This window comes from Labeo rohita, chromosome 6 (assembly GCF_022985175.1).
Source record: "Labeo rohita strain BAU-BD-2019 chromosome 6, IGBB_LRoh.1.0, whole genome shotgun sequence".
NCBI lineage: Eukaryota > Metazoa > Chordata > Actinopteri > Cypriniformes > Cyprinidae > Labeo > Labeo rohita.
The window spans coordinates 3184697-3194582 of NC_066874.1; positions in this window are offsets into that span (position 1 = coordinate 3184697).

The window sequence follows — 9886 nt, forward strand, 5'->3', positions numbered from 1 at the left end:
GTGTTCAGGGCCGCGCGGCTGGGATGCCACGCTCCTCTCGGCCTCGCCTTCAACCTGCCCACGCTTAATGTGCTTGGAGTGCAGTAAACAGATTTAGAAAGTACTGTGAGATCACAGACAGTTGAGCTATGGACACAACGGGCAGGTGTCTCCTATTTAAAGACAATCCTTGACCTGGTTCTACGCCGCGGGACGAGGGTGCAGCGAGTCGGGGGGGGGAGCAGGTTTCGGAGCTGGAGAAGTGAATGGAGGGCTGGAATGGGCTCTGACAGGTGTGTCCGTCCATGTAGGTGGGCCTTCGTGACACGGCTGCGATGGAGAGGTCACATCCTGACAGTTTCACACTCGGCGGAGCAGAGTTGAGCAGGGTTTGGTTACAGTCGGACTGAAGGCCGGTGTGTGGTGTGTTTTTGAGCTCCGCCTGTGAAGAATCAGCGCGCTTTGGCTTTATTCTTCCCGACAGGTCATCCACTCGCACCCTCTCTGTAAAAGTCTAACAGAAAACACACCTACGGCAGCTTCCGCAGCATTTTAATGCCCGAGCAGCTCAATGAGAGTTCAAGCAATAAAAAAAGAGTTTTAATGTGGATTGTGTTTCAGTGCAGGGCTTTAGAAAATTAGATTTTTATTTATTTGGTTTGACTCAAGATTTTTTTTTTACACATTTAACAGATTTGATACCATTTTATTTTGCTTTCTAGAGACTGGCTGGAAATCATGAGATTAATTGTGATTATTCTTTGTAGTTTTCGGTGTCTTGAGACACTCTGCAGTTGTAAAAACATCCATATTTAATGTGATTCTATACACATGTGTGAACATGAGGAGGAATAACTTCATGCATCCAATAAAAATCACAAAAAGAACCCCCAGCTGATTAAAAGATGAATGAAAAAAAAATGAAGACAAGTGAAGTAGTGAAGAGAATAAACCCTGCAACATGTAAGTACAAGTGATACTTTTGGTTCTTAATATTTATTTTATATGGTTATTATTATCGAGATTATTCCAGTGTTATTTTGGTATCATTGAGATACTATTATAGTCTCATTATACATATATATATATATATATATATATATATATGTATATATATTTTACATATGCATATATTTTGTTTAAAAATCCGGCCAATGGCCAATTTTCAATTAAATAAAATCATAAAAATACATACAAATATATTCAGTTTATATTCGGTTTATTTTATTTTATATATAGACAGTTCTAGGGTGATTAGAGCCAAATATTTTATTTTATTTTATTTTATTTTATTTTTTATTTTTTTTGAAAATGAGAAATGTGGCCATGGCAACTAACTGAATATTTATTTTAATTAATATTATTATTATTTATTTTATTTTATTCTTTTCAAGTTTATTATTATTCAGTATCATTTAAATTAACATTTTTATTTTATGTATTTTTATTTTTATTTATTTATTTATTTTTTTAATCTACTTGAAAATGAGAAATGTGGCCATGGCAACTAATTAATTGTTGTTGTTATTATTATTATTAATTATTATTATTATTATTATTACTTTTACTATTACTATTATTATTATTATTTCAAGTAACATTTTTATTTTATTTTATTTCATTTTATTAAACAATTAAATGTGATGATTTTATCCTACTGACAGCTATAGTTGTAACAGAAAAGAATATTAATTTAATAATATTTAATAAAAAAGAATATATATATATATATATATATATATATATATATATATATATATATAATGTATTAAATTTATTTTTGGTAAACTTTTTTGTAAAATTTAGCTATTTTATTATTTTATTAAGCATAATAAATGTGGTAATTTTATCCTACCAACAGCCCCATTTGTAACACAAAATAATATTGATTTGATAATATTTAATAAAAAGAAAAAATATATTTAAAAAAAGAAATGTAATTTTGTTAACCTTTTTTCATACAATTTAGCAACTTTGTTACTAATAGTGAATAGAAAAAAAAGATAAAGTTTAATCAAATCTACTGACAGCCCTAGCTGTAACCGAAAAAAAAAAAATGAATTTAATAATATTTATTAAAAAGGGAAAATATAAATTAAAAAAAATATATTTATATAATTTTGGTCAACTTTTTTGGTAAAATTAATAGTGAATAGAAAAAAAGATACAGCATAATAAACCAAATGTTAATAAATATAAATAAATGGGAATAATTCAATTTAGTATGAAAATTAATATTTTTCTCACATGGTATAAATGCACTGAAAAAATGTCACTAATCATAACAACTTTAACATACTAAATTAAGCTGTAAATAAAACTAAGATTTATTTTTAAAGAAAGTTCTTTCAGCTTCAGAATTGTGTGTTTCATTAAATGTTATTAGCTCTGTATTTATTTATGAAATGTATCAGTTTCTGAATGAACATTGTTTTAAAGTAAATTTTCTTCAGTGTAAAGGGGTCCTCGGCATCAAAAAGCTTGAAATCCCCTGTCCTAGAGTCTGCATCTGTCTGTGTTTCCTGTACTTAAAGTCAAACTCATTCCCTCATTCCTCATGTCACTCCCGTTCCTTTAATTTCATTTTGGAGGCTCCCATCCTGACTCGTTGTGATTGGTCGATCTTAATGGTGTTTAGTTCTTTCCGAATGTTCTCTGTAAAGCTACACCGTGTGCTTGTACCTCGAGAGAAGGACGGATCTGATGTGGAAGATAAAGGTTTTGAGTTTGAGGCCCTTCTGGGAATCATGTGTGTGTTTACCTCAGAGTCAAGCATCCTCTCTATGTGCTGCTGCATTCTCTGGCTGGAAACACTAAATATAAACTCCAGCGCTGTTTGCTATATCATCTCAGTTTATAGTTTGTCTTAAAGAGGTCAGCGTGTGCTCTTCTCCAACGCGAACGGCCATTCCTTGAATAGTTCACTTTCCGCTGCTGGTTTACGGTCTGTTTTTGAATGAACGGTTTTGTAATCTCAACTTCACATTTCATTCACAAACTGAGATGAACTAAATGTTTTTGATGGTTTTAATAACATTATGAGGAGTGTTTACTATCATTCAAACGTTTGGGATCAGTAAGATTTTTTTTTATGTTTTTGAAAGAAGTCTCTTAGGCTCACCAAGGCTGCATTAAAAATACAGTAAAAACAGTAATTTTTTAAAATAATTTTACAATTTAATCTAACTGTTGTTTATTGCAATATATTTTCAAATGCAATTTAGTCCTGTGATCGAGTATGATTTTTCAGCACCATAGCTCAAGTCTTCAGTGTCACTTGATCCTTTAAAATAAAATAATATAAAAAATAAAATAAAATAATAAATGTTACTTGAAATAATAATAAATAATAATAAACTTTAATTGAATAAAATAAATAATGAAATAAAGAAAACATTAGTTAGTTTCCATGGCCACATTTATCATTTTTTAAATAGTTCAACTAAAAAAAAAAATAAAAATAAAATAAAATAAAAAATAATAAATCTTAATTATACTAAAATAACACTGGAATAAACTCATATAGAATAATAATAAGAATAACCATGTATTACATGCTAAAATTAATACTAAAATAAAAAAAAAATTGTGACTTGAAATAATAATAAATAATAATGGACTTTAAGTCAATAAAATAAACAATGCAAAAAACAAAAAACAAAAAAAAAAAAAAACAATTAGTTGCCATGGCCAGATTTCTCATGTCAAGTAATATAATATAATAAATAAAATAAGTTAAATATAATATAATATAATAATAAAAACTAAATGTTACTTGAAATAATAATGAAAAGTAATAAAGTTTAAGTGAATAAAATAAATAATGAAAAATAGAAAAAATCAATTAGTTGCCATGGCCACAATTATCATTTTCAAGTAGTTTAACAGAATAGAATAGAATAAAATAAAATAAAATAATACAAACTAAATGTTACTTGAAATAATAATAAATAATAATAAACTTTAATTGAATAAAATAAATAATGAAAGGAAGAAAACATCAATTAGTTTCCATGGCCACATTTATCATTTTTAAATAATTCAACTAATATAAAATAAATCTTAATTATACTAAAATAACAATGGAATAAACTCCATAAAAACAATCATGTAACATAAATAAGAATAACCATTAAGTATTTTAGGATGCAACTCTGCAGCGTTTGACCTCCAGACTTGAATGACTCCTCAAGTCAAGTGTCTTGTTAAGGAAAGCTGCTAGTTTTGTCTCCTGCAGTGGAGAGGCTTTTAGCAGTTTGACCTGATCCACAGGAGTCTGATTCTGAAGTTGTGGGCCTGTGGCGACCACCCAGGACCTCCAGCCCTCCTCTGCATGCAGCGCTCATGAGGTCAGTCTGTGATGATCAGAGTCCTGTTCTGAGCCGGTGTTTTCTCATTCTGCTCAAGAACTTCCTCACAATAGACAGCAGAGTGAGAGCCCGTCTCAGCAGGGCATCTGGACACACATGAAGGACAGAGTGACTCGGGGCAAAGGTCAAGCTCTGGGGTCACCAACATAGTCGCTGTCCCGAATGCCACCCTCAATCCTGTGGATATGTAATTTTGCTTTGTGATTTATATATCTACCATATTTTGCAATGCATAAGTAAGCTGTTCTCTGTGAATGAGAATGAGACTTCTGATTCATTAGCTGCTATAGGTAATTAACTAGAAAAGAAAAAGAAAAACATGAAAAAGTGCAGTTAAACTATTTGCACAAGCCAGTATGTTTATGATTATGATTATTACAAATCCAGTTTGCAGTACCAAGCAGCATAACAGACTGTTTTTGTAAAACTAAAAAAACTGGAAGTGAATGATACCGGAAGCCTCACACACTCAAGTTACAAACATACACAAAATTAATCAATAAAAAATAAATAAATAAATAAAAAGGTAAAAATCTGGTTTATTTTATTTTAAAATGTGTGATTATAGACATTTCAAGGGTGATTATTTTTAAATATTTGATTATTTCTAGGGTGACTAGTAAACTAGTAGGATGTGAAAAATATTTTGTTTATTTTATCTTTTTTTTGTTTTTATTTTTAAATTAAAAAATGTTTGATTATAGACATTTTAAGACTAGTGTCTAAAAATATTTTATTTTATTTATTTTGTTTAAAAATCTGGCCAAAATATATGTTGGATATATGCTAAATGTATGTTGTAATAAAAATGTTGAAATAAAAATCATAAAAATAAATACAAATTTAAAAAAATAAATATATTCAGTTTATATTCGGTTTATTTTATTTTAAAATGTTTGATTATAGACATTTCAAGGGTGATTAGAGCCTTTTTTTATTTTATTTTATTTTATTTGAAAATATTTGATTATTTCTAGAGTGACTAGTAAACTAGTAGGGTGTCAAAAATGTTTTTTTATTTATTTATTTTTTATTATTATTATTATTATTATTATTATTTTTAATGTTTTATTATAGACATTTTAAGTGTGACTAGTGTCTAAAAATATTTCATTTTATTTATTTTGTTTAAAAATCTGGCCAAATATATTTTAAGTATATGCTAAACAGTGATGGTCAATGAAATAAAGTCATAAAAATAATTCCAAATTTTAAAAAATTAAATATATTCTGTTTTATATTCGGTTTATTTTATTTTAAAACGTTTGATTATAGACATTTGGGGTGATTAGGGCCGAACTATTTTATTTTATGTTATTTTATTATTTTAATTTAATTTTAATTTATTTTATTTTCTAGGGTGACTAGTAACCTATTAGAGTGTCAAAAATTTTTTATTTTATTTTATTTTATTTTATTTTATTTTATTCTATTTTATTCTATTTTACTTTATTTCTTTATTTAAAAATGTTTCATTATAGACATTTCTATAATAGTCACAAGTGTGACTAGTGTCTAAAAATATGTTATTTTATTTTATTTTATTTATTTTGTTTATAAATCTAGCCAAAATATATTTTAAATATACGCTAAATATAATGTACTTGCTATTTAAATGTGTTACAACAAAAGACAACAAATGTGACGTATGTGAATGTATTTTCTTGGACTGAAATATATGAATTGAAAAAATATATTTAAATGCTTTTTAGAAATAAGTTTTTTCAAAAATATTTTAAAAAGTGGCCCAAAAATATGCTGGTAGAAAATATATTTACATAAATATATTTTGAGACATATATATTTCTGGCTATTTTTTGTGTATTTTGAAGTATATTTACCATATGGGCTGCTTTTATATTTCAAGTAAGGTGTCTAGACCTCGTGGGTCTACATCAAGTGCTCCGTCTGGTCTGGAGCCACAGTGTGCATTAGATTGATGGCGTCGGTCAACACATGCAATTTTATACTGGCTCAGATGCAGCGTATTACATATGTTATTTATTTCCCTAGCCATTTATTAATGTAAGTTATTCTTTCATTGCCCTGATTAAATATGAGGTCACAAGACTAAAAAGAGTGTAAAATTCTGGCTCCTAATGTTGGCACGCTTTGTGAAAATATACCAAATCTAAGGAGTTTCTTGTAGAAAAACAGCATGCTTTTTCTTTTAATTAGTTTGATGTTATCCAGGCTGGACTTTTTTAGGAGAACTTAGTGTACCAGGATTGTGAAAACACGCAGTCTGGCTTCCTGAGCGAACTCCATCACATCTGTCTGAACGCGGCTCGGCTCCGGCTCTGTGATCGCACTACGGGGACCGACTTTCCCTCACACTCTGAGATCTTACAAGCGAAGTGCTTTGTTTTCGCAGCTGAACAGCGTATCCTTGAATATATATCACTTTGACAGAAGCCGACCGGAGTGAATGAGCACTGAAATAAAATCATATTCGTCATTAGTTCGTTTTCACGGCCTGCTTTATTGTTAGAGACGGCGCTTGGGAACATGCGCTGTGAAACCAACTAGCAGCTGCACAACTGCGCTGCGCTCTTCATTACATTATCACTTAACTTAACAAAGTATAAATGTCTTTGAATCAATATCAGTATCAAACCAAAATGAATAATGAATGAATAATAGCACAAAACTCTTCCTGAAAAGAAACATTCCCCGAAAAGAAGTTTGTTAGCTGAAATGACTGAAAACAATACTGTGTAACTGTTGAACATGTAGATCTGGATGTATTCTGACACTTTGTGCACGTGCAACATCCATAGTTTATGTGATTCTCTACACCTGTGTAAACAAGAGGAGAACTGATTTCATGCTTCAAAAAAAAAAAAAAAATGATTAAAAGAGCAAAAGTGAAGTTGGTGAAGAGCATGGTTTGATATTTCAGCTAATGCAGTGACCTTCAGAATTTAAGTGACTAGTGAAAGATGTTATTTGGTTTTATTTTATTGTTTTATTCTATTTTAAAATGTTTTAGTATAGACACTTCTAGGGCGAGTAGTGAAAAAAAAATTCTTATTTTATTTTATTTTATTTCATTATTTCCAGGGTAACTAGTAATCTAATTTGGTGTCAAAAATATTTTATTTTATCTTATTGGTTTATTGAAAAATGTTTGATTACAGACATTTTAGGTATGACTGGTGTCCAAAAATATTTTATTTTATTTTTTGTTTTGTTTTATTTTGTTTTATTTTATTTTATTTTATTTTATTATTTCGAGGGTAACTAGTTAACTAATTTGGTGTCAAAAATATTTTATTTTATCTTATTGGTTTATTGAAAAATGTTTGATTACAGACATTTTAGGTATGACTGGTTTCCAAAAATATTTTATTTTATTTTATTTTATTTTATTTTATTTTTTGTTTTGTTTTGTTTTGTTTTGTTTTATTTTATTATTTTGAGGGTAACTAGTAAACTAATTGGTGTCAAAAATATTTTATTTTATCTTAATGGTTTATTGAAAAATGTTTGATTATAGACATTTTAGGTATGACTGGTGTCCAAAAATATTTTTTTTGTTTTGTTTTGTTTTGTTTTGTTTTGTTTTTTTTGTTTTATTTTATTTTATTTTATTTATTTTATTTTATTTTATTATTTCCAGGTTAACTAGTAAACTAATTTGGTGTAAACAATATTTTATTTTATTTATTTTATATTATTGGTTTATTGAAAAATGTTTGATTATAGACATTATTTAATTTTATTTTAAACTCAAGTAGCTTTGAATGAAAAGCTGCTGCTTGTTGATTTCACATTCAGACATTTTTTAGTACTGACTAGTAAAAGATTTTATTTGATTTTATTTTACTATTTTATTTGATTTTACTTTATTTAAAAATGTTGTATTATAGACATTTAAAAAATATTTTATTTTATTTTATTATTTTCTTTTATATTATTTATTATAATATATTATTAGAAGTATTATAATTATTTTTAGGGTAACTAATAAACTAATAGGTGTTATTCTATTTATCTTTTTTTTTTTTTTTTTTTTTTTTAAATGTTTGATTATAGACAGTTGAAGTGTAACTGGTGTCCAAAAATATTTTATTTTATTTTGCTTTATTTTATTTTTGTATTATTTTTGTTTTATTTTATTTGAAAGTATTTAATTATTTCTAGGGTAACCAGTAAACTAATGGATTGTCAAAAATATTTTATTTTATTTTATTTTTGGGCTCTATCACAAAAATTCAAGGTATTAGAAATATATACTGTCATAAAACATATATTATACTGTTATAACATTTAATGTAAAATATAAATAAGGTTCACAATTTACACAGTATGCTCAATATGCTACAATAAAACAACAAAAAAAGTTAAGTAAATAATATACATGAGTAAATGTAATAAATTAAATTGTTAAATGACAATTTACACAATATGCACTGTAAAAACTGCTATTGCAAACGCATTGTGACCATAGGAGTTGAGATATAACGCAGTGTGTGTGGGGTGTGAGGGCAGGGATTGTCGCTTTAGTCAGAGCAGGTGGGCTCTTTCTTGTTTGCTTTAAGCTGAGGGTGTGTGTGTGAAAAACAAGAATCCCTACTGTGTGTCATACAGCGCAGGACACAGTGTGTCCATCTTAAGAGCGCGTCTGTGTGTCTGTCCTGCGTCTAGGCTCCTGACAGTCTCCTCATAGTTTGAAACTGTTGCCGATGTTTGGACTTCTGGTAAAAATAGTTTGCAAGTTCCTTTTAGGATACGTCTAATATATGTGTGACTCACTGTAATGCTTTGTATCGTCTTCCTGTCAAGCACAAAGGATCATCCTGGCATCATAATGATGAGTTTTGCATGAGCAGACATCACTCATTTTGAGCAGATGCATTCATATTCAAAGCAATGCATTGCCAGTTGCAGCAGTTTATGAATCGCTCCTTCGTCCCTTTGGATTAACAGCCCACATCTTTAACCACTAAGCCACAGCACCTCGTTTACACCCTGACAGAGGTTTTCTATCAGTAACCAGCGAGACATCAGGTCAAGCTTCACCCGAGGAAGGTATTTTAATCCTCTTTCTCTGTCTGTTTCAGATGGCACGGGCATTTGCTCCCCAGACACACCACACACACACACACACAGTCTGAGAGCAGCTCAGAAAGCGGCGCAGAAGTGCTTGAGCTGCAGCCAATCTTGATAAACTCAACCCTTCAGAAATCCCGCCTTGGTATTGTGGGAAAGTGTGTTGTTTGCTTACCTGTCAGTTATTCTATTAGTCTGAAATCTGGTGTGGATATCAAACACGCTGATTTCTATTAGAGCCATGAAGTGACGCAATCACAGATAAGAGTGTAGTTTCTGACTGAGCCAGAAAGCCCTGGTATTTGACCTTTAAATCAGAATGTCTCATTAGTGTTTATTTAATATGTCGCACATTTTCATTTTCTCTTTCATTTTTGTAGTCCTTAAATAGAGCACTGCTTTTTGGATGTATAAACTTTGCTATAACAATGTGGCAAATTGAAATATGCATTATTTATTTATTGAAAATGAATGAATTTGAA